This window comes from Narcine bancroftii, chromosome 4, assembly GCF_036971445.1.
Source record: "Narcine bancroftii isolate sNarBan1 chromosome 4, sNarBan1.hap1, whole genome shotgun sequence".
NCBI classification, from domain to species: Eukaryota; Metazoa; Chordata; class Chondrichthyes; order Torpediniformes; family Narcinidae; genus Narcine; species Narcine bancroftii.
Genome location: NC_091472.1, coordinates 223,960,736 through 223,986,235, shown reverse-complemented (window position 1 = coordinate 223,986,235; position 25,500 = coordinate 223,960,736). Strand labels below are relative to the sequence as shown.

Sequence of the window (25,500 nt, the reverse complement as noted above, 5' to 3'; positions counted from 1 at the left end):
AAAAGCCACGACGGGCACAGTGCTGCCTAAATGGATGATGACACCGGGACCTGTTCTCCTCCGGAAGCACTGCAGACCCCACAAAGCAGACCCGCTGGTGGATCAAGTGGAGTTGAGGCACGCGAACCCTCAGTAAGCCTTCGTCACATTCCCAGATGGAAGAGAAGACTCGGTGGCCACCAGGGATCTTGTGCCGGCCGGATGTGTGAACAACGCGGAGGAAACACTGATGTCTACGGATCAACAAGGAGCGCAGCAGCAGTCACTAGAACAGTCGTCCATCGAGTCACCCCAGAAATCAGGACCTGGGTACGCCCGCCCCACAAAATATCACCACCCTAGACGATGGCAGGACCTAATCCCATACAAGAGGATCCCCAGCCCACATGGACACATGACCAACCAGTACTTCCCACTCCCAGACCTCCACCAAGAAAGGCCGAAAGGCAGACTGCATTCCCCACCCCTATACCACTACTGAGGAGGTCCAGAAGGCAACGGAGCCACAAAAAATTTTGGACATGAACTTACAAACAAGGGAAGGAGGACGGGGGGAGGGCGATAACAATTTTTTAAGGGGGGGGTGAATGTAGTATACATATTAATTTATTAAAGCTGTCTTATACTCGCATTGCTGGTGTGGTTATTGTCAGTACAGTCCTTTAATATTAAGCTGATTAAATTGTGAGCACTGCTGTGCAAAGAATTCTGACACAAAGTTTGTAGACTGTACAACAGGCTTTGATCAGCTTAAATGTACACACACAAGGTCTCTGTACTTTCCTGGCTCCATGTGCTTGACTGACTACCAAAGGGGCTGGGATGAGTCTTTATAGGAGCTGGTGATTGACAGTGGTCAGGTGGGGCCAGCCTCCCAGGTTGTGTACCTGCAGCTGCAGTGGTTACCCCTTGCAGTAGGCTGGTAGGAGGGAGGCCAGTGTAATGGTTATATCACCACAAGGGGTGCCCGGCAACACTAATGCAACTCTTTGTCTGCCCTATGTGAAATACTATATGGCAATAAAGAAATCTTTAATCATAAAGGACCCACATTACCCCGGTCACAACCTCTCCTCACTGCTATCTTTGAACAGAAGGTACAGAAGCCTGAAGACCAGCACCTTTAAGTTGAAGAACAGTTCTCAGACTCTTAAACCTCCTCTTATTACACTAATCAGGGACTGGTCCAACACCACAATTGCTATCCCTTTTTTGAAGTCTGAAAACTGTGAATATTAATTATCTATTTTATAATTGTCATTTTTAATTCAGCAAACTATTGTAGTTGTACCTTTAGTTGTTTCCCTCCCCCACAGTACCACACAATTTTTCTTTCCAACCATCACCCCACTACATGCTTTTACCCCTCATTTTCTCTTATCAAATAATACTTCTTCAAAGCCCTCCTTGCTCCCTTCCCCAGATCTTCTCCCTCTTTCCAGATTTGGTCTTTTCTAAACCAGTCCCACACATTCCTGAAAGAAAAGAATCCACCTTTTAAAGAACAATCCACAAGTGGCATTCCCAAACACTCAGTGAAGCCAACCCTGGTGAGGGTGGAGCTTTGGATATCAAATAGCGATTGGACTGCCTGACAGCAATCACTTCCAGTAAAGCACACTGAAGCTGTGAGCCTGCATCCCTGAGTCCGCCCGTGATGTGCTCCCACCGGTGAGTATGTCTAAGTGTTGAGGGATCCGGCTACATGTAGGGGCACAACTAAAGTGCAACTGTTACCAACTTGCGTTTGGAATGTGAATCGGAGTGTGCCTAAGGTGCTTTGAGTAAAGGTTTAGTGAAAACACTGAATCTGCTGCAGTGCTGAAGATTTTCATGGGGCTGTAGCCTGGGGCTCACTGCCAGAAGTCGATAACAGTCGCTGTCCCTGGGCATGGCACACAGCCACTCACAACAGCTTAGTGCTGCAGAGGGGGGAAGGGAGCAGAGGGTGTGACCTGGTGTGGCAATGCAGTAGTGTTGAAAGACCGAGTATAGGGAGAGAGCAATTGCATCAGATAAACAACTGAGGCAGAAGATAAGGAAACAGCACAGGTACTCTTCGATCACCTCATCCTCCTACACACCAATGTGTTCCACTCCCTCTTATACCCCCTCTCCCACACCCACACCTCATCATCCTTCCCTAAACCCCAATGCCCTGCCCTGCACCTCATCTCAAACAGCTTCACTTTCCCCCTACACTGCATCACCATCTCAGCCTCACAACCCCTTCAACTCTCTCACACCCTCGCATCTCCACATCCATGTTGTTTGAAGTTGTGGTGAAGGGGAAAATCTCACATTGAAAACGCGGACAAAAGGGAATACTTGGGTATCAGAGAGCTTTGAGGAAATGGACTGAAGGCCAAGGTCACTGAAGGTAAAAGGAGAGATGAAGTGGAGGAGGATGAAGAGTGAAAGATGGGCTGAGAGCAATAGGATGGGGAGGGAGTGAGGGGAAAGATAAAAATGAGACTGAGTGTGAAAGGGAAGATGTGAGCCCAAAGGAATGGGTGAGAGATTGGTGAAGAGGCACAAAGAGATAGGGGAGGATGCAAGAGAATGGAGCAGGTGTAAATGGCCGGACAGGAGGGAGAGTGAGTGAGGGTGCAGGGGAAATGGTGGCGCAGGGAATGATGAGACCAAGTTGAGAGAGGGAGAATATGAGATGGCATTTGAGAGACGGCAAGAGTGAACGGGGGAATGAGGGAAGATAGAGTGAAAAGAAGACTCATAGTGAAAGGTAGGTGATGAATATGAATGAGGGAGCTAGTGTGCTGTGTCCAAAGGTGGCAGTGAGGAGAAGGGGTGATGACGGAGAGGGGGCAAAAGAGGATGAAAATGAGACAATAGTGTAAGAGGCATGATGGATAGGGGAGATTTACGGAAGGAAGGAAGGAGGGTTGGGACAGGGAGTGAGGAAAGGATGGGAGAGAGGGGCAAAGGGAGGAAGGAGTAAAGTGGGAGGGTGGGGGGAAAAGAGGAGGGGGTAGGGATGAGGAGGGAAGGGAAGGTGAGGGTGGAGAAGGAGGGGAGGAAGAGGAAGAAGGAAAGGGGATAAATAAATAGATGGAAGCAGCAGGGAGAAAAGGTGGAATAAATGGAGGGAAGAAGGGTAGGAAGGGGAGGGAAAGGAGGGATGCAGGTGGGGAGGAAGGGTGTGGGAAGGGAGGAGGAGGGAAAAGGAAGGAAGGATGAATGGACAGAGGGAGGGAAATGAGAGGGGCAGAGAGTGGGGAGGATGAGAGCGAAAAGGAGAAAGTAAAGGTGAAAGGGAGGGTATAGGAGTGAAATCCGGGTTGAGAGAATGAATGGGAGAGCATGAGAGTGAAAGGGAAGGGTTGATGGTGAAGGGAAATTAGGAGTAAGGGGAGAAATTGAGGGTGGATGCAGATGTACAACGGTAATGGCATGAGAAAGAATGAAGATACAGGAATGTCTGAAAGCAGAATTGAGGCAGAAAAAGAAGGAATGAAGGGAAAAGAAACCTTGATGTGCAGAGGGATTATGATGAGCAGGAAGGTTCATGCTTCACTGAGTGTGGTGACATGAGTGACAAAGGTGCCACTAGCCTGTTTGCTTTCATTGCTTGGGAAATTGAGTATAAAATTGAGAAGTCACATAGCAGTTGTATAAAACTTTGCTCTTGCATTCAGTTCTGATCCCTGCAATAAAAGAAAGATGTGGAAGCTGTGTAGGCACATGCTTTCAATGCATAGCACATAGAACAGTACAACATAGTGCAGGCCCTTCAGCCCACAATGTGTGCTGACACATATATATCTGCTACACATCAATTCTAAACCTTCCCTCCCTCTAGCCCATAACACTCTATTTTTCTTACTATGTGCCTATCCAAGATCTTTCAAATATTTCTATTGTACCATCCTCCAACACCAACCCTGGCAATGCATTTCAGACATTACCACTCTGTGTAATAAAACCTACCTCTAACATCTCCCCAAAAATTTCCTCCACTCATCTTAAACAAATGTCCTCGGGCATTGGTCACTGTCACCCTGTGGTGGCTGTCCACCTTATTAATGCCCTTCATATTCTTACACCTCTAGAAGGTTACCTCTCGTTCATTGTCACTCCAAAGTGGAAATCCTTAGCTCGCCCAAGCTTTCTTAACATGATGTCTTCTCTAATCCAGGCAGTATCCTGGTAAATCAAATCTGCACCTTCTCAAAACCTTCCAATTCCTTCCTTTAATGAGTCGACAACTGAACATAATCCACTAAGTGTGGATTACAAGAGTTTTATAGAGTTGTAATATTACTTCACAGCTCTTGAATTCAATCCCCTGACAAGTTAAGGCCAGCACACCACCCTATTAATTTGAGTGGGAACACGGAGGGATCTATGGACCTGGATACCAAGATCTCAAAACTGTAAAGCATCCTGCCATTAACCTTGTACTCTGCATTCAAGTTTAATCTTCCAAAGTCTATCACTTCACACTTTCCTGATTGAACTCCATCTGCTACTTCTCTGCCCTCCTCTGCATCCTGGCTATATCCCGCGGTAACCTACAACAAATTCTATATTATCCACAACACCTCCAACCTCTGTCATTTGTAAACTTACTGACCCACCCCTCCATTTACATATTAAAAAAAAACAAAGATCAGGGTCCCACTCCAGATCTTTACAGAAAAACATTAGTCACCGACCTCCAGGCAGAACACGCTCCATCTAACCACCCTCTGCCTTCAGTGTGCGAGCTACTTGCAAATCCATGCAGCCAAGTTGTGGTCAGTAGTCCCAAAGTGCTGCCCCACTAATTCCTCAGTCATTTGCCTTATCCTGTTTCCAAAGAGGAGGTCCTGTATTCCACCGTCTCTAGTAAGGTTGTCAATCTATTGATTTAGCAAATGCTCTTGGGCGCACTGAACAAATTCCAGCTCGTCCAAGCTCTTTGCACTATGAATAGCCCAGTCAACATGAGGGAAGGTAAAATCTCCCTGTTAGACAACCCCATTTTTTTTACTGTGATCATATCTGCTCCTCCATTTCCTGTTGATTATTGAGGGTTAGGATTGTTTTTGGCTGTGTTCGCGAAGCTGAGGTTCAAATACTGAGAGCATAGTTTTAAGATGAGTGGGGGGAAAAGTTGAATGGAAGTTTTTGAGACAGAAAATGGTGTGTGCCTGGAGCTCGCTCTTAGGGGAGTGGGAGAAGCAGATATGTAGCAAGGTTTGAAAAGTATTTAAATGGACACTGCAACAGGATGGGAGTAGAGTAATATTGACCTCATGCAGGCAGACAGGATTGGCATCATTGTGGCTGACAATCTATTGATGTGTTATACTGTTCTATTTTAAGAGAAGGAAGGTGGAGGGAAGGAAATTAAATGAAAAAGAATGAAAGTAAAGAGAATGCATGTCAAAGGAAGGGTGAAGAAGGGCGGGAATACAGGTTAAGTTGGAATAAAAATAAAGGGGAGAGTTGGGATGAGGTCAAGGAAATGAAGGCAGAAAGGGTGAAGTGGGTTTGTCACTGTGGAAGTGAATTCAGTGAAGGTGAAAAATAGGGCTATGAAGATGGAGGGAATGGGCAAGGCGGGGAGGGATATGGAGGAGTAAAGGTCAAGGGAAGTAAAGTTATGGTGAGGGAAGGAAGAGGGATTGAATGGAGGAGTGGGATGGAATCATGAAAGTGGAAGGAGTCCATGTGAAAATAAGGTGGTGGAAAAACCAGACCGTTATGTCACCGGTCAGCACACTCTCTGCAAAAACTTGCCAGGGTTTTCGATGTCATATCAAACCTCCACAAACTCCTGAGGAAGTAGAGACACTGCAGAAGTAGATTTGATGACAATGTGGTAAATTGGATCAGCAAGTTTGCAGATGACACTAAGATTGAAAGTGTTGTGGACGGCGAAGAAGGTTTTCAAAGCTTGCAGAGGGATCTGGACCAGCTGAAAATGGGCTGAAAAATGGCAGATGGAATTTAATGCAGACAAGTGTGAGGTGTTGCATTTTGGAAGGACATACCAATAAATGTTAGGGCACTGAGGTGTGTGGTAGAACAGAGGAACCTGTGTATACAGATATATAATTCCCTGAAAGTGGTGTTGCAGGTGGATAGGGTCGTAAAGAGAGCTTTTGGTATATTGGCCTTCATAAATCAAAGTACTGCACTGTATTGTGTACAATTTTGGTCACCTAACTACAGTAAAGATATAAATAAGATAGAAAGTGCAGATTTACTAGGATGTTGCCTGGACTTCAGGAACTGAGTTACGGGGAAAGGTTAAACAGGTTAGGACATTATTTCCTGGAGCATAGAAGAATGAGGGGAGATTTGATAGAGGTTTTTAAAATTATGAGTGGGATAGATAAAGTAAATGTAGATAGCCTTTTTCCACAAAGGGTAGGTGAGATAAAAAAAAAACCAAAGGACTTGGGTTAAGAGTGAAAGGGGAAAAGTTTAGGGGGAATTTCTTCACACAGAGAGTGGTGGGACTGCTGCAGAATTGGTGAATGCAGGCTCAATTTTAACAATTAAAAGAAATTTGGACAGGTATTTGGCTGGGACAGGTATGAAGGGCTATGGACTAGGCAGAAACATGGTTCGAAGAGGCCTGTTTCTGTGCTGTAATGTTCTCCGGTTCTATGGAATGTACCTCACTCCTGTTGCTCCCAAAGGAATGCCTACATACCCACTCCTTTTTCACGCACCCTTGCTCTACCCTCACCAAGTCATGCAAGGAATATCTCCTTTGGAGGGATTTCCCTCCTTCCCCCCTCCTCTGGAGGGATTTCCCTCCCTCCTTAATCCTCCTCCACCTCCAGAGGGAATTTCCTCCCTCCTCCAGAGGGATTTCCTTCCCTCCCCCTCCAGAGGGATTTCCCCCTCCTCCTCCAGAAGGATTTCCACCCTCCTCCTCCTCCTCCACAGGGATTTTCCTCCCTCCCTTCTCCTCCTCCATAGGGATTTTCCTCCCTCCTCTGGAGGGATTTCCCTCCCCTCCTCCTCTGGAGGGATTTCCCTCTTCCTCCTTCTCTGGAGGGATTTCCTTCCTCCCCCTCTTCCTCCTCCACTGGAGGGATTTCCCTCCCTTCCCCTCTGGAAGGATTTCCTTCCTCCTCCTCTGCAACGATTTCCCTCCCTCCATCCCCCTCCTCCTCCAGAGGGATTTCCCTCCATCTCACTCTGGAGGGATCTCCCCACCTCTCCTCCTCCAGAGGGACCTCCCTCCCTCTCCCCTCTCCTCCGGAGAAGTGATTTCCCTCCCTCCCAGGAAACGCCCCCCCCTCTCTGTTTCCACGTACCTCGCTCCACCCTCACCCAAGTCATGCGAGGAAGCCATGGAGAGAGACACCCTATGATGAACTGAATTGCCAGAGGAAGTTCTGCTCAATCGCTTCATACGATGCGGTTTGGCTGAGTAACGGGATTGCTGGTGGGTTCCACCTCCTATTTTCAAGTGAGGGGTGAGGAGGGGGCAGCCGAGAAACGGCCAGGACACCTCTTCACCGGACAGTGGCTGCAGGTCGTTGGAGTCAATCAGGAGGGGTTGCAGACGCTCTGATTTCAATGAATGCACAAAGTGCTGGAGAAATTCAGCAGGTCCCTCAGTTTCTAGGGGAGGCTAACAATTCTGGTCTGAGCCCTCCCTCAAAGTTCTTGTTCAAACAGGAGCTCAGTATATTGTAATGGACCACAGGTTGAACAAGGCCAGCACTGGAAGTGTGAAGTAGCAGCCAGCTTGTGCAGTGTAAACCTTCATTGCAACTGACAGAATCCAAACAGGAGACCTGTCCCTCCACTCATGCTTTGTGGCGAGGAGATCCTCACATGCTGAAGTGAACAGGAAGACCGAAACTCCTAGTGAAAGCCAGTGGGACATCACAGAGATCTTCTGGTGAGAATGCCATGGTTGGCATTGGGGCGATACGGTTGACGTGGTGGTTAGCACAATGCCTTTACAGCGCCAGCGATCAGGGCCAAAGGTTTGAATCCCACGCTGTCTGTAAGGAGTTTGTACGTTCTCCCTGTGTCTGCGTGGGTTTTCCCCGGGGTCTCCGGTTTCCTCCCATCCTTAAAAAGAAATACTAGGGGTGTAGGTTGGGCAACACAGACTTGTGGTCCAAAATGGCCTGTTTCCATGCCGTATGTTTAAATTTAAAATTGAATACATTAAAATTAAACATTTAAAAAACAATAAAGATTAGATGCTGAAAAGTAAAACTGCAAATCTAATGTGCACTCTCCTGCCAAGAAATTTTTAAAAAGTAAAATGGGATCTCCTGAACCACCAAAGCACATGTAACTGCGACGAATTTAGTGTCCAGTCATTCATTACAGGTGACCAGGCATTGGCTGGGTTTGGTCACTGACCAGCCTTTGTGAACCTTGATAAAATGTTGGTTATGAATCTTTGCTACTCTGTTTGCTACAGCTGAGCTTCCCCAGCATGGTATTTTTACTTTGGGGAAAAGGTGTTGATTCAGAGCAGTGTTCATTGAGAGCATGGAGCACCCGCTTCATTTCTTCACATTTGGGTATGCTGCCCAGATCAGGCTGTGTGATTCTGGTTCTGGGTTCTGAGGTGCAATCAATATGAGGAGTATAGACAGAGTAAATTCAAACAGATCTTTTCCTGTGATGTTGGGTGAGGCAAGCACTAGAGGACATGGGTTAAAGGAATTATAGGGGCCACTTCACACAGAAAGTAGTGAGAGTGTGGAATGAGCTTCCAGCTGAAGTGATGAATGTGTGCTCCAATTTTGATATTTCAGAAAAACTTGGATAGATGCGTGGATGAGAGGGGTGGGGAGATCTAAGGTGCAGGACAATGAAACTATAGAGAGTAATAGGTTGGTACAGACTAAATGGGTGTTATAGTGTTCTATGGTTCAAACTCATTCATCTCCATGTACATCAAGTGAATGTGGGTGTTTAGTACTAAATGAGGAGTTTGCATCATTGTGAAAATCAGTCATCCAGTTCAGAAACAGGTGATTTGGCCCAACATCCATGCTGTCCCTTTACCTGCATTAGGTAAAATACATGATTATTATGGATCAATGTCTAAAATTTAGATCAACATCTCAAAATAAGGGGTAGATCAGTTAGGAATGCAGGGACAAGAAATTTCTTCCTTCAAAAGGTTGGTGAAACTTTGGAATTCTTGACCCCAGAGGGTTGAGGAGCCTCATCATTGACTGCATTCTACTTGAATTCATGTGTCTGGCTAAGAGTCTTCAATGACTCTGTGGTGATAATGTAATTACACTACTAGGTCACCAGGGGTCATCCTTGTATATAAAGCAGTCCAGAGCTACAGTCTAGCCTTCCAGGTTCGTCTTGCAGAGAGACAAGACCTCTTAGTGTACATATTAGTTTATTAAAGCTGTCTTATACTCACGCTGCTGGTGTGGTTATTGTCAGTACAATTTAATAAACTAATATGTACACTAAGAGGTCTTGTCTCTCTACAAGATGAACCTGGAAGGCTAGACTGTAGTTCTGGACTGCTTTATATACAAGGTCACCAGGATGACCCCTGGTGACCTAGTAGAGTAATTACATTATCACCACAGACCCTATTGTACACACCTCTACCACCCCTGGCTATGCATTCTAGGCACCCACCACACTCTGCGTTATTTAAAAAAAAACTTACCACTGACGCCTCCCCTAAACGTTTTTCCCCTCATTTTATGTAAATGTCCTCTGGTATTTTCCACTGTAGTCCCGGAGAAAAATACACTGGCTCTCATCATCTTGTAGACCTTCATTAAATTTCCTCTCCCCCTCCTCCAAAGCTTCCACATCCTTCCTGTAATGAGGAGAATAGAACTGAACTCAATATTTCAAGTGTGGACTAACCAGAGTTTTGTAGAACTGCAACATAACCTCACTGATTTTCAACTCAATCCCACGACTTAATGAAGACCAGCTGAAGCCTTTTTAACTACCCTATTAACCTCTGTAGCAACCTTGAGAGATCAAGGGATTTGGAACCCAAGGCCCCTCTGTTCTTCCACACTATTAAGAATCCTGCCATAGATGCCATACTTCCATAGTATAGGTATTAGATTATGAAATTAATCCCTAAACCTCAAAACCTTATTAACTCCTTGGTGTTTGTATGCTCAATATTGTAGAGGCAAAATTTGATTAATTTAGTGTAACTTCAGTAACCAGGTGTATTTTTCTTCCTCTTTTCTTGGTGGTGATCTGTGGATTACTCTCAGTGCCACGAATGAGGGATGGTCAAACTGGAAGAAAGCATAAAGGAGATAGAGCAGGATTTAAAGTTCTTGAATCATTGGAACCTTTTCTGGGGAAGGCGTGACCTGTACAAATGGGAAGGGTTGCACCAGAACTCAAGGGGATCCAGGGATGTTGGTAATGCTGTGGAGTTGGGGGGGGTGGGGTGGTGGTTGGGGGGAGGGGGGGGAAGGAAGGAGAGAGGACCAAAGTGAAGAGGCGGTTGACCCACAAGTAGCAAGTTTGCAGCCATTGGAATGAGTTGCAATGCATCAGGGGCACCAAGTCAGAAATAACAAATTAAAGGGCTAAAGAAATTGTATTTAAATGCAATCATCATAAGAAATAAAGTGGATGACTTTGTGGTACAGCTGCAGATTGGCAGGTATGATGCATCTGTCATGGAGTTGTGGCTAAAGGATGAATGTCAGTGGGAGCAGAGTATTCAAGGATGGAAAGGCAGGTAAGCAGAGGAGGTGGCGTGGTTCTGTTTGTAAAGAACAACATTAAATCATTAGAAAGAGGACACAGGATCAGAAGATGGATTCATTGTGGGTTGAATTAGAAATGGCCAGGGTAAAAAGATACTGTTGATCTCCAAACAGTAGCTAGGATATGGACAACAAATTACAACAGCAAATACAAAAGGTGTGCCAGAAGGGCAATATTATGGTCATCATGGGGGATTTTAACATGCGAGTGGACTGGGAAAACTGGGTTAGGACTGAGTCTCAAGAGAATTTGTAGAAAGCCTACGAGGTGGCTTTTCAGAGCAGCTTGTTGTTGAGCCCATGAAGGGATTGGTGTACTGGATTGGGAGAGTTGATCAGAGATCTTAGAGTAAGGGAACCATTAGGGGGCAGTGATCACAATGAGTTCAATTAAGAATTAACAAGGAGAAACAAAAGTCAGTTGTGTCGTATTTCAATGAAGTAAAGGAAATTACAGTGGCATGAAAGAGAAACAGGCCAAAGTCGATTGGAAGGAGCTCAGTAGGGATGACGACAGAGAAGCAACAGATGGAGTTTATCCAAAAATGGGGAAGGTGCAGGATAAATATGTACTGACAATAACCACACCAGCAGTGCAAGTATAAGACAGCTTTAATAAACTAATATGTACACTAAGAGGTCTTGCCTTTCTGCAAGACGAACCTGGAAGGCTAGACTGTAGCTCTGGACTGCTTTATGTACAAGGTCACTGGGATGACCCCTATGGTGTAATTACATATCACCACAAAATACAAATCAAAAAAGAGAAAATATTCAAATGGAAAATTGTCACAGCCAACGTAAAAGCAAAAGATGACATGCAAGGAAGCAAAAATGAGTAGGGAGCTAAATTGGGAAGTTTTAAAAATTTTTTACAGAAGTTAACAAAAAACTCATAAGGAGGGAAAAGATGAAGTATGAATGTAGGCTAGCAAATAATATCAGAGGACACAAAAAAACCAAGAATATAAAAAGTAAAAGAGAGATTAGAGTAGATATCAGGTGACTAGAAAATGATGCTGGAGAAATAATAATGGGAGGCAAGGAGATTAGTATTTTATATCAGTCTTCACTGTGCAAGACAATAGCAGTGTGCCAGATATTGAAGGGAATCGGGGAAGGGATGTGAGTGCAGTTATTATTTCAAGGGAGAAGGTGCTCCAAAATGTAAATAGTCTAAGGGTGGATAAATCTTCCAGACCAATGGATTGCACCCTCGGGTCCTGAAAGAAGCAGAGGTGGAGATTGTGGAAGCATTGGTAATGACGCTTCAGGAATTAATAGATTCTGTTATGGTCCCAGAGAATCACAAATGGCACTCCACTATTCAAGAAGGGAGTAAGACATAAGAAAGGAAATTATAGGCTGGTTGGCTTGACGTCAGTGGTTGGCAAGATGTTGGAGTCGATTGACAAGGAAGAGGTTACAAAGTACTTTAAGGCACATGACAAAATAGGCCCAAGCCAGCATGGTTTCCTTAAAGATAAATCTTATTTGAAAAATCTATTGGAATCCACAAGAGAATTTTCTTGAAGTGAAAGCAGGCTGGATGTTGCAGTGCATGTTGTGGATCTGGATTTTCAGAAAGCCTTTTATAAGGTGTTGCTCATGAGGCTACTTATCAGGAAACACACTAGATTGGGTAGAACATTGGCAGGAAGCAGAGAGCTAGAATAGAGGGATCACATTCTGGTTGGCTGCTGGTTGCTAGTGGTGGACCACAGGGCTCAGCATTGGGGTGGCATCTTTTTGTGTTCTATATTAATGATTTGGATATGGAATGAATGGCTTTGTGTCCAAGTTTGCAGATGATATGCAGGTAGTGTTGAGGCAACAGGGAGGCTGCAAAAGAACAGATTAGGAGAATGGCAGAGAAGTGGCAATGAAATATAATGTCTGAAAAATTTTTGAAATGGGGGGAAAAAAATTGAAAATACCCAGATGTAAAGGGACCTGGGAGTCCTCATGCAGGATAGCCTGAAGGTAAACTTGCAGGTTGAGTCAATGCTGAAGAAGGCAAATGCCATGCTGCCATTCATTTCAATAGAATAGAAGAGCAGAGATGTGACTTTATAGGGGATTGGTGGGACCTCATTTGGAGTATTGTGAGCAGTTTTGGACTCCTCCTTTAAAAAAGGATATGCTGACATTGCGGAGGGTTCAGTGGAGGTTCACAAGGATGATTCGGGGAATGACAAGGATATTATATGAGGATAGTTTGACAACTCTTGACTTGGAATTTAGGGGAATAAGTGGGGATCTTGTTTCAAATGTTAAAAAGCCTGGACAGTCTAAATGTAGAAATGTTGTACCCATGGTAGGAGAATCTCGGACAAGAGAGCACAATTTCAGATTTGCAGGGTGTCTGCTTAGAACAGAGATGAGGAGGAATTTCTTCAGCTAGAATGTGGTAAATCTGCAAAAATATGTTGCTACAGGTGGTTGTGAAGGCCAGGCCATTGGCTGTATTTAAGGCAGAGAGGTATCACAGGTTATGGTGAGTAGGCTGGGCATTGTTAATGAATGGGCAATTGGATCAGCTCATGATTAAATGGCAGGACAGACTCGATGGGATGAATAGCCCATTTCTGCTCCTATGTCTTATGGATTTCAACCTGTTCCTTCACATTAACCTTTTACTCTGCCATCAAGTTTGATCTTCCAAAGCATATCACTTCACACTTTTCTGTATTGAACTTCATCTGCTACTTTTATGCTCTGCATTCTGTCTATATCCCATTGTAATCTGCAAACTTTCTGACCCATCCCTCTTTGTCCAGGGCATTTATAAAAATCACAAAGAGCAGGGATCCCAGAACAGATTGCTGCAAAATTCCATTCGTCACTGACCTCTTGGCAGAATGTGTTCCTGATGCACGATCAATTATGCAAAGACTGAAGTTAGTGGAACTGAAGGCTTTTATTAGCAAGAGATGGACAGCATCCCTTGTGTTGCTGGCTCTCCCTAATCTGGACTCGAACTGGGGACAGGCTTGTGGCATGACAGCCTTTATGGGGGATAAAGGGGAGGAGTCACGAGCCGGCCAATGAGAGCAGGGTCAAGCATAAAAGGTCATGTCATTTACATATACAATAGTGGTTTCACCCCCCTCGCTGGCAGCAAAACTCTGCATGTCAAACTGCATGAGTTTTTCAAGCTTTGTTGGGACCAAGGAAAACTGCCTCAGGACCTTCGTGATGCCATCATCATCACCCTGTACAAAAACAAAGGCGAGAAATCAGACTGCTCAAACTACAGGGGAATCATGCTGCTCTTCATTGCAGGCAAAATCTTCGCTAGGATTCTCCTAAATAGAATAATACCTAGTGTCGCCGAGAATGTTCTCCCAGAATCACAGTGCGGCTTTCGCGCAAACAGAGGAACGACTGACATGGTCTTTGCCCTCAGACAGCTCCAAGAAAAGTGCAGAGAACAAAACAAAGGACTCTACATCACCTTTGTTGACCTCACCAAAGCCTTCGACACCGTGAGCAGGAAAGGGCTTTGGCAAATAGTAGAGCGCATCGGATGCCCCCCAAAGTTCCTCAACATGGTTATCCAACTGCACGAAAACCAACAAGGTCGGGTCAGATACAGCAATGAGCTCTCTGAACCCTTCTCCATTAACAATGGCGTGAAGCAAGGCTGCGTTCTCGCACCAACCCTCTTTTCAATCTTCTTCAGCATGATGCTGAACCAAGCCATGAAAGACCTCAACAATGAAGACGCTGTTTACATCCGGTACCGCACGGATGGCAGTCTCTTCAATCTGAGGCGCCTGCAACCTCACACCAAGACACAAGAGCAACTTGTCCGTGAACTACTCTTTGCAGACGATGCCGCTTTAGTTGCCCATTCAGAGCCAGCTCTTCAGCGCTTGACGTCCTGCTTTGCGGAAACTGCCAAAATGTTTGGCCTGGAAGTCAGCCTGAAGAAAACTGAGGTCCTCTGTCAGCCAGCTCCCCACCATGACTACCAGCCCCCCTACATTTCCATCGGGCACACAAAACTCAAAACGGTCAACCAGTTTACCTATCTCGGCTGCACCATTTCATCAGATGTAAGGATCGACAACGAGATAGACAACAGACTCGCCAAGGCAAATAGCGCCTTTGGAAGACTACACAAAAGAGTCTGGAAAAACAACCAACTGAAAAACCTCACAAAGATAAGCGTATACAGAGCCGTTGTCATACCCACACTCCTGTTCGGCTCCGAATCATGGGTCCTCTACCGGCATCACCTACGGCTCCTAGAACGCTTTCACCAGCGTTGTCTCCGCTCCATCCTCAACATTCATTGGAGCGACTTCATCCCTAACATCAAAGTACTCGAGATGGCAGAGGCCGACAGCATCGAATCCACGCTGCTGAAGATCCAACTGCGCTGGGTAGGTCACGTCTCCAGAATGGAGGACCATCGCCTTCCCAAGATCGTGTTATATGGCGAGCTCTCCACTGGCCACCGTGACAGAGGTGCACCAAAGAAGAGGTACAAGGACTGCCTAAAGAAATCTCTTGGTGCCTGCCACATTGACCACCGCCAGTGGGCTGATATCGCCTCAAACCGTGCATCTTGGAGCCTCACAGTTCGGCGGGCAGCAACCTCCTTTGAAGAAGACCGCAGAGCCCACCTCACTGACAAAAGGCAAAGGAGGAAAAACCCAACACCCAACCCCAACCCACCAATTTTCCCCTGCAACCGTGTCTGCCTGTCCCGCATCGGACTTGTCAGCCACAAACGAGCCTGCAGCTGACGTGGACATTTACCCCCTCCATAAATCTTCGTCCGCGAAGCCAAGCCAAAGAAAGAAAAGTGGTTTCACCACAGTTCCATCTATTGCTACCCTCTGCTTTCTGCAAGCAAGCCAGTATTGAATCCACACCGCCACATAGATCCCATGCCTTATGACTTTCTGAATGAGTCCACCATGGGAGACCTTGTCAAGTCCCTTACTAAAACCCATATACACCACATCTACCACCCTACCTTCATCAATTTCTTTTGTCACTTTACTTAAAAAAAACTCAATTAGGCTCATGAGTCATAACCTGCCTCTCAAAGTGAAGCTGCTCATCCTTGAGAAGACTATGCTTCTCTCATTGATCGTTGCTCATCTGGCCGCATCATTGCGTGGTATAATAGCTCCAAAGCATCAGACCAGAAGTCCATTTTTAAATTTCAGATTTATTGTCAGAGTATGTACGTGACATCACATAACTCTAAGATTCTTTTTCCTGCAGGTGAGGCAGAATTACTACTTGTGTGCAAAAAAAATTGTATACATGTAAACAAATAAAGAAATGTAAGCAAACTGCATTTCAGAGATGAAATAAAACAATAAAGTGCAAAAGTAAGAATCCTTAAATGAGTCCCTGATTGAGTTTGTCATTGAGGAGTCTGATGGTGGAGGGGTAGCAGCTGTTCCTGAACCTAGTGGTGGGAGTCTTGGTCACCTATACCTCTTTCCCGATGGTAGCAGCAAGAACAGAGCATGTGCTCTCCAACAGCAGCGTTCCCTGTAGATATTCTTGATGATGTGGAGGGTTTTTCCTGTGATGTCCTGCGTTGTGTCCACCAACATTTCAGGGCTTTATGCTCCGGGATACTGGTGTCCCCATACCAGATCGTGATGCAGCCGGTCAACACTCTTTCCGTCACACATCAGGAGAAATTTTCCAGGGTTTTCAATGTCATACAAACCGATGCAAAGTCCTGAGGAAGTAATGGTACTGACATGCTTTCTTCACGATGCCATTAGTGCATTGATTCCAGAAAAGGTCTTCTGAGATAGTGACTCCCAATAACTTAAATTTGCTCACCCTCTCCACCTCTGATCTCCCATTGATCACTAGATCATATACGTCTGGTTTTCCCTTCCTGAAGTCAACAATTAGCTCCTTGGTTTTGGTGATATTGAGTGTGAGGTTGTTGTTGGAGCACCATTCAGCCAAATTTTCAATCTCTTTTGTGTATGCCGACTCATCATCCCTTTTTCTACATCAGCAAATTTGTAGATAGTGTTCTTGTGATCCAGAGCCACATAGTCATAGGTGTAAAATGAGTAGAGCAGGGGGCTAAGAACACAGCCCTATGGTGCTCTGGGACTGATGGAGATTGTGGAGGAGATGTTCTTACCAGTCCTCACTGATTGTGGTCTGGAGCTGAGGAAATCCATGATCCAATTGCACAGATGTTGACTCCCAGGTCTTGGAGTTTGCTGATCAGTTTTGAGGGGATAATGGTGTTAAATGCCGAACTGTATTTGGTAAAGGGCATCCTGATGAATGCATCTTTGCTGTCCAGGTGTTCCAAGGCTTTGTGTAGAGCCAATGAGATGGCATCTGTCGAGACCTATTGCTATAATAGGTGGACTGGAACGTATCTATGTCACCTCTCAGACAGGGGCTGATGTGCTTCAACACCAGACTCTCAAAACATTTCATCACTATTGATGTGAGTGCCACTGGTCGATAGTCATTTTGACAGGTTGCCACACTCTTCTTGGGTACTGCTTTGATTGACGCCTGTTTGATACGGTGCCCTGCTGGAGTGAGATGTTTAAAATATCTGTGAATATGTTGATAAGTTGGTCAGTACAGATTTCACCCATATACTCCTTCCAAACCCAATGTTTTCCTTGGATTCACTCGCCTGAAGGCAGCCCGCATATCATCCTCTGATATGGACAGGAGAGGATCATCAGCTGACGTAGGGGTGCGCAGTGGTTGTTCTTTCTTTTCTTGTGGTCGAATCGGGAGTAGAAGGCTGGGAGTGAAGTTTTGCCATCTCCTTCTGCATCAGATTTGGCATTATAGCAGGTTATGTTATTATAGACCCTGCCGGGTAGCTTTGGTGACTTCCAGCTCGAAAAGAAACTCCACTTAGCCCAGGAGATTCCATAGGCCATACCTGTTCCTTCTATAGTGATCCAGATCTCCAGAGTCAAATGCCTGTGATCTGGCTCTCAGCAGGTTCCAGATTTCATTCATCCAGGGCCTCTGAATGATTTGGTGGAGACACAATCGTCCACACTCCTCAATCCAGAGGATCACAAAACAGCCAAGGCAATTACTGGGGTCTCCCTCTCCTCTAGTGGTAAATAAATTAAAGTTTTAAATTAGACATACAGCACGGTAACAAGCCATTTCGGCCCATGAACCTATGCCACCCAATTAACCTACGAGACCTGGTACGTTTCAAATGGTGTGAGGAAACCGGGGAAAACCCGTGGAGACACGAGGAGAACCTACAGACTCCTTGTAGTCAGCACAGGATTCAAACCCCGGGCTTGATCACTGGCACTGAATGAGTGTTGTGCTAAACTCTAAGCTAACCATGCCACTTGTAAATAGGGCTCATGGAATAATTGAGAACCTTTTCCATCAACATCTCTGATGCCATTAAGGAGGTGTAGGAGCATCAAAATCAGATCTGCCAGACTGGGAAATAGCTTCTTCCCACAGGCTATGACATTAGTATCCTGTAACTGAGTAAATCATCCCAAATTATTTTAAATATACCTTTGTGATTCTTGTACTGTGTATGTGTGTCCAGAGAAATGTTGTTTCATCTGTATATTTGCAGTCAGATGATAATAAACTGGAACTTGAACTTGGTACAATGATGTTGAATACCAAGCTGTAGTCTATGAACAGCACCCTAATGTATGAGTTCATGTGGTCCAGGTGATCTAATGTAGAGTGGAAGGCCAGCGAGATGCGATGATTGGTGAATTGAAGTGGCTTCAGGTTCTTTTTAAGAAAGAAGTTGATTTGCTCCACAACAAATCTTCCAAGCCCAAGGTAGATGACAGTGCCACTGGCTAATACTTATTGAGACATGTCATCTTGCTCTTCTTTGACACTGGTGTAATGGATGACTTTCTGAGGCAGGTGGGGCCTCAGACTGTACTAACAAGAGGATGAAAATATCTGCAAGGACTCCAGCTATCTGGTGCACACAGGTTTTAAGATGCAGATCGGAAGGGCTTGGAAGGATGTGGACCAAATGCAGGCAATGGGACTAGCCCAGAATGCCAACCTGATCAGCAAATTGGCCAGTGAGCCAACTTGTATGACTACGATTCTATCTGCACATTTGTGGGATATCCGAAAAAACCAGAGCACCTAGATCAGTCAAAGGGTATGTGCAAACTCCAGATTGTCAGCACCCTTGATCAGCATTGAACCTGTCACTGGTGCTGGGTGGCAGGAGAATTATTTGCTTTGTCACCGCAGTGAGAAAGGTTTCAGTGGGAAGCTGAGATTGGAAGATCATGGTTTCATTGAATGGGAGAGATTCAAATGAAATACAAAAATAGCCCATCAGGATTCTGCATGTTGCATGGATGTAATAAAAATCAGATAAAAACTGTCAACTCCACTTAAACAAACAAACATTGAAACGACAGCCAAGCTAATGGGGCTAAATAGTGTTTAACGGAGAGAAATATGAGGAAATTCTAAGGATTGGGCTAAGCATTTAAAGCCATGCCACCAGTGGGGGAAGGCGAATGTTAATGGTGAGAAAGAAAACCTGAACCAAAAATAAAAGGGATATCCTAGGTTTTTTGTACTTGAGGTAGCTTCAGAAATAGCAAGCAGCCAGGGAAAGATTTGAGCATTTGGTTTGGATTTTCGTCTGGATGACAAAGTTAATCATGAGTTAATGTAATCAAAGCCAAGGAGGTGTAGGTTGCTTCAATAATGCCTAATTATACCTTTGGCCACATGAAGTATTTCCTTTTCTCCAACGTTGCTTCCAGCCTCACGTAACCAAGCAACCAAGGCATATTCCAAGCCGCGACCAACAGGACCTCCAACCGACTATCCAGTGGCACCTCCAAAAATAAACACTATCGATGCTTTTCGTGCAAGTCTTATCTCTCATGATTCAGCAACTTTGTCAATTCGCCATGTTCAAGATGGATCGAAAACGTGCAGATTGAATCAGCGGTTAAGCCAGTCAGAGAAGGCAGTCCCAAATGATTGGAAATGACACTGGGATTTTTACGTAAGTTTGACCAGTCAGGATTGGAAACTGTTAAAAACTTTAGGCAAAGACTTTTCTGTGGTTGAACTTTGTATTTTGTCTTCCTTTCTGAATTGTATTTTTTTCCCTTTGGGAAAGGAGAGGCTAACCTGTCAGAAGACAGTGGAATGAAGGAAAACAAGAAGTAGTAAACATACAAGGCAAAGAATTATTCATCAGAATCATATAAGGGTATCAAAGACAAGATTGGTTTCAGGTGAGAGGACAGAGATTTGAGGGGAGGGCTTTTTTATTAAACCTAAAAAGTGGTTGATATCTGGAACTCACTGCCAGCAGAGACAGTGGAGTCGGATACAATCACTGTTTAAGAGTAATTGAGGCAGTCTTTTCCGTAGGCAAGATATAGATGGATACAGACTTGATGAGGGCAAATGAAGTTGCTATAAATGGTGGCATGGTTAAGATGGGCCCTTTCCTATACTGTATAATTCTATGACTCTCGAAATGGAGGAGGACATGCAGTACATATTGATTGCAGTTGGACTCTATAGAAAACTCTCTGCGTCCCAATCCCTTTATTCTTTTCAAAATGTTAGAATTTTTTAATAATCCTAAACACTTCAATGAGTTTGTTATTGATGAGGATATATTGGACTATAATCCCAAGGCCACATCTGACTAATTTGAGTCCAGAATCAACATGTTCCAATGTAAAGTAATGACAAGGATGGTAAGATGAGAGAACCTTGATTGGTGAGAGAGGTGATGAACTTCATCAAGAAAAAGGAAGCATATGTAAGGATAAGTTAGCTACAGTCAGACAGGGCTGTGGAGGAATATAAAGATTATAGGAAGGAGCCATGCATGAGGAAAGCCAAAAGGGGGCACGAGATGTCCTTGGTGAGCAAGTGTAAAGAAAACCCCAAGATATTTTATACTTTTAAGAAAAAACAAGGGAATGACTCGGACAAGGATAAGGGCCTGCATGTTGAAGGAACTCGGAGGGAATGGGCAAGGTAATGATGAGTACTTTGCATTGGTGTTTACCATAGAGAAGGGCATGGACAGTGACAGGAAGCATAATGTGGAGAATGCTCACATTTTGGAGTTTTTTGAGATCAAGAAAGAGGTGGTGTTGGATCTTTTGAGGCAATAAAGCAAAGCTAGGGCTTTTCTCTTTGGAGCAAAGAAAGACGAGAAGTATCTTAAAAGAGGTCTACGATAGAGGCATTGATAAGGTAGAAAGTCAATGCCTTTTTCCTAGGGCAGGAATAGCAAAACACCAGAGGACATCTGCACAAAGTGAAGGGAGGAAGGTTTAGGGGAAACATTAGGGGTAAGTTTTGTTTTACACAGAATTGTGCCTGGAATGCCCTGCCAGACAGAGGTGGTGGTGGAGGCTGAAACATTAGGGGCATTTAAGAGACTCTTAGACAGGCACATGGATGAAAGAAAAATGGAGGGTTATGAGGTAGGGATGGTTTAGTTTTTTGGCATGTATTTATGTGTCAGCACAATATTGTGAGCTGAAGGCCCTGAACTGTGAGGTGATGTTCTATGTTCATTAAGGTGGATAAGTCCTCTGGGAAATATTCTGGCTATTGAGAGAGGCAAGTAAAGAAATTGCTAGATAAGTGCATTTTCACTAGTGACAGGAGAGGTTGCAGAATACTGTCAAGTGGCCAATTTTGTGCCTCTGTTCAAGAAGAGATAAAAAGATCATCCAGGACATTGTAGGCCAGTAAACTTCACATAAGTGGTAGGAAACTATTGAAAAGGATACTTCAGGATATTTGTTAAGTCAGGGCCATCATGGCATTGTGGGGGGAAGGTCATGCCTTACCAATTTGGGTTTTTTGAGGAGATGATAAAAATTGTTGACGAGGCTAGAGCAGTGGATGGTGTCTACATGGACTTTAGTAAGGTTTTTGACAAGGTCCCCCCTCATGGTCGGCCTATTTAGAAGGTGCAGATACATGGGATCCAAGATGAGTTAAAAGTCTGGATTTGAGATTGGCTGACTCATGTGAAAACACAGAGGTGGTCGTGGAGGGATGTTTTTCATGCAGGAGGGCTTGTAACCAGAGGGGTTCCATAGGGACCAGTGTTGAGACCTCTGTTGTTATGCATACAATGTTTTGAATGAAAAGGTATGTGGGTGGGTTAGGAATTTGCAGGTGAATTAAAGATTGATGGAGTTTTGGATAGTGTGGAGGGCTATCACAGAATACAACAGGATATGGATCAGTTACAGATGTGGGCAGAGAAATGGCAGATGGAGTTTAATACAGAGATGACAGCACAACATTGTGGGCTGATGAGCCTGTACTGTGCTATGTTCTAACTGTGAGGTGTTGCACTTTAAGAGGCCAAATATTAGGGGAACGTATATGGTTCTGTTCGGATTCTTAATGTATTGATGTGTAGAAGGATCATGTTTAAGAAAGGATGTGCTGGCATTGGAGAGGGTTCAGAGAAGATTCACAAAAATGATTCCTGGAATGAAGGGATTAGCATATGAGGAACGTTTGATGTCTCTTGGACTGTACTCCTCAGGGTTCAGAAGAATGAGGGGAACCTCATAAAAACATTTTGAATATTGTAAATTCTGGACAGAGTAGATGTGGTAAAGTTGTTTCCCATCATAGGGAAATCTAAGACAAGAAGGTACAACTTTAGGATTGAAGGGGTCCATTTAAAACAGAGATGCAGAGGAATTCCTTAAACCAGAAAATGGTGACCCTCTAGAATTTGCTACCACGGGAAGCTGAGGAGGCCAGGTCATTGGGTGTATTTAAAGCAGGGATTGATAAGTATCTGAATAGTCAGATGTCAAATGATGTGAGAAGGCAGGGTAGTGGGGCTGAGTGAGAGAATGAATCAGCTAACAATGGAGTGTATTTGATGGGCCTAATGGCCTACTTTTGCTCCTATATCATGATCTTGTTGTCCAAGTGCATGGCTCCCTGAGAGTGGCCACATAAGTAGATTGGAAGGTAAAGAAGCGGTATAGTATGCTTGCTTTTGTTGGGTAGGGCATTGAGTATAAGCATAAGGTGGTCATTTTGCAGCCACATAAAACTTTGGTTTGACTACACTTAGAATACTGTTCTGGTTGCTCCATTACAGGAAGGTTGTTGAGTCTTTGGAAAGGTTCCAGAAGAGGTTACCAGGATGTTGCCTGGCTTGGAGGGTGTGAGTTATGAGATTGGGCAAACTTCACTTGTTTTCTCTGGTGTGTTGGAGGTTGAGGGAAGACCTGACAGAGAGGCATTGATAGGGTGGACAGTCAGAATTTTTTATCCCCAGGGTAAATGCGTCAACACTAAAGGACATGCATTTAAGGTGAGGAGGCAGGAGGTTCAAGGGAAATATATGGTAGGTCTGGAGTAGTAATAGAAGCAGATAGGTTGACAAAGCTGGGACATTTCTTTTTGGAGCGATGGAGGATAAGCGGCAAATTGGAGATGTACAAGATTATGAGAGGCTTAAATCAAGTGGATGGCCAGCACCTTTCTCCTAGGGTGGCAATGGCCATTACCAGAGATGATTAGTTTAAGATGAGTGGAGGAAAGTTTAGGGAGATGTCAGGTAGGGTTTTTTAAATACAGAGTTGTGGTTACCTAGAATGCATTGGCAGGGTAGTGCTGGAGGCTGTCCAATAGGGATTCTTAAAAACAATTTGGATTGGCACATGGATGTATAATATATTTCTTTTTTTTTAAAAAAAAGAGGCTTATAGACTGAGATTGTAAAGGGTTACTTTTGTGGTGAAGGTTTATATAGGTCAGCACCACATTATGGGCTGAAGGGCCCATATAGGGCTGTGATGGTCCATCTACCAATGGGAACATTTTAGACACTTCTAGATAGACAGGCATATGAAGGGGATGGAGGAATATCTATCAGAGCAAGCAGCAAATTTTTAGTGTGATTTGGACATTATGTTGTGCACAGACACAAGGGCTAAAGGACCTGTGGCTGCAGTGGATTGGGGTAATGGCAACTGGCACAAGTTTCTATGCCAATGTCAGTAATGAAGGAATTGAGGAACATGTTTGACAGGCTAGAGTCAGCTAGACTATGGAAATAGAATAACAAAAATGCTAACTCAGAATGATGGCAGGCACAAATGATGCAAACAGAGTGAAGTTGGAGAAGTGTTCCCTGAGCCTGGAAGGCAGCAAAGTATCAGATGAAAAATGTGATCCTCGAGCCTTGTGACAGTGCAGGAGGCCATATAGAGAATGGGAATGGAATCAAGGAGGCTAAGGGAGAGGGGTCGGAGGGATATAAAATTACAAGGACCATAGGAAACATGGAAAGTCAGAGACTTGTTTTCCTCAGCACAGGTGTCTGACCAGTCGGCATAGCTTGAACAGCAGAGGTTTGGAGGGGAGCTGAGGAATAATTCTTGGCACAGTGTGTTTGGAATCTGGAATATACTGCAAACAATGAGATGTTGAAGAGACTTGGTGGGTCAAGCAGTGTCTATTGAGAAAAATGGTCCAAGGTTAGGGCAGGTATCCTCTGCCTGAGTGAGTATGAAGGAAAGTATTCTTGTCGTCTGCTGGTGAATAGATAAGAATATGTTGGGATTTCATGACTTGGGCACATCTGATGGTTCATGAGTAATATTTCCATTGCTATTTGATTTGGGACTCTTTTGATCCTTGTGATTATTAAACATCTGTAAAAACTTGCATATTGCTGGACAAATCAGGCTGTTGGTGACCTGCAGTTGAAGGACTCACCCAGGCTGTTGAATTCTGGACATTTGGTGATGAAGGACCCACACACAGGGTAGGCTGCTGGAGACTGGCTCATGGGAACCAGGAATCAGAACTGGGATTTGAAAGGGTACCGAGAGCAAAAAGGGCTCCCAAAGGGCCTCGGCTTCCTGATTGAATTGGTTTGGACCTGGAGCTTGTGTTACCAATGTTTTTAACTGTGTGGTTGCAGAAGCTGTGGGAGTGCTGGAAGTGAATCCATGGACACTCAGGGTCTGTGAAGGAGTTCTCTTTTGTTTCTCTTTTTGTTAAGGCCACCAGGCAATGCTCATGGTGACTCTTTGCCATTCGACAGATAAAAGTTGTATAATGTATATTATATTTTTATGTATTGTTACATTAACAATGGCGTGAAGCAAGGCTGCGTTCTCGCACCAACCCTCTTTTCAATCTTCTTCAGCATGATGCTGAAACAAGCCATGAAAGACCTCAACAATGAAGATGCTGTTTACATCCGGTACCGCACAGATGGCAGTCTCTTCAATCTGAGGCGCCTGCAAGCTCACACCAAGACACAAGAACAACATGTCCATGAACTACTCTTTGCAGACGATGCCGCTTTAGTTGCCCGTTCAGAGCCAGCTCTTCAGCGCTTGATGTCCTGTTATGCGGAAACTGCCAAAATGTTTGGCCTGGAAGTCAGCCTGAAGAAAACTGAGGTCCTCCATCAGCTAGCTCCTCACCATGACTACCAGCCCCCCCACATCTCCATCGGGCACACAAAATTCAAAACGGTCAACCAGTTTACTTATCTCGGCTGCACCATTTCATCGGATGCAAGGATCGACAAGGCAAATAGCACCTTTGGAAGACTACACAAAAGAGTCTGGAGAAACAACCAACTGAAAAACCTCACAAAGATTAGCGTATACAGAGCTGTTGTCATACCCACACTCCTGTTCGGCTCCAAATCATGGGTCCTTTACCGGTATCACCTACGGCTCCTAGAACGCTTCCACCAGCGTTGTCTCTGCTCCATCCTCAACATTCATTGGAG

At 44.6% G+C, this 25,500-nt stretch overlaps 1 protein-coding gene across 2 annotated transcripts in view; it reads left to right on the top strand.

Annotated features, from left to right (window-relative positions):
* The first annotated feature begins 1,599 nt into the window (after window positions 1-1,599).
* Window positions 1,600-25,500, top strand: part of trpm2 (transient receptor potential cation channel, subfamily M, member 2) — a 166,324-nt gene continuing 142,423 nt past the window's right edge. Inside the window, exons 1-2 of one of the 2 annotated variants that reach the window (XM_069934074.1) lie at window positions 1,600-1,671; window positions 19,487-19,734. The gene's annotated coding sequence lies outside the window, so the exon portion shown is untranslated. The remainder of the gene's footprint in view (window positions 1,672-19,486; window positions 19,735-25,500) is intronic. The other variant, XM_069934075.1, reaches the window with a different exon arrangement.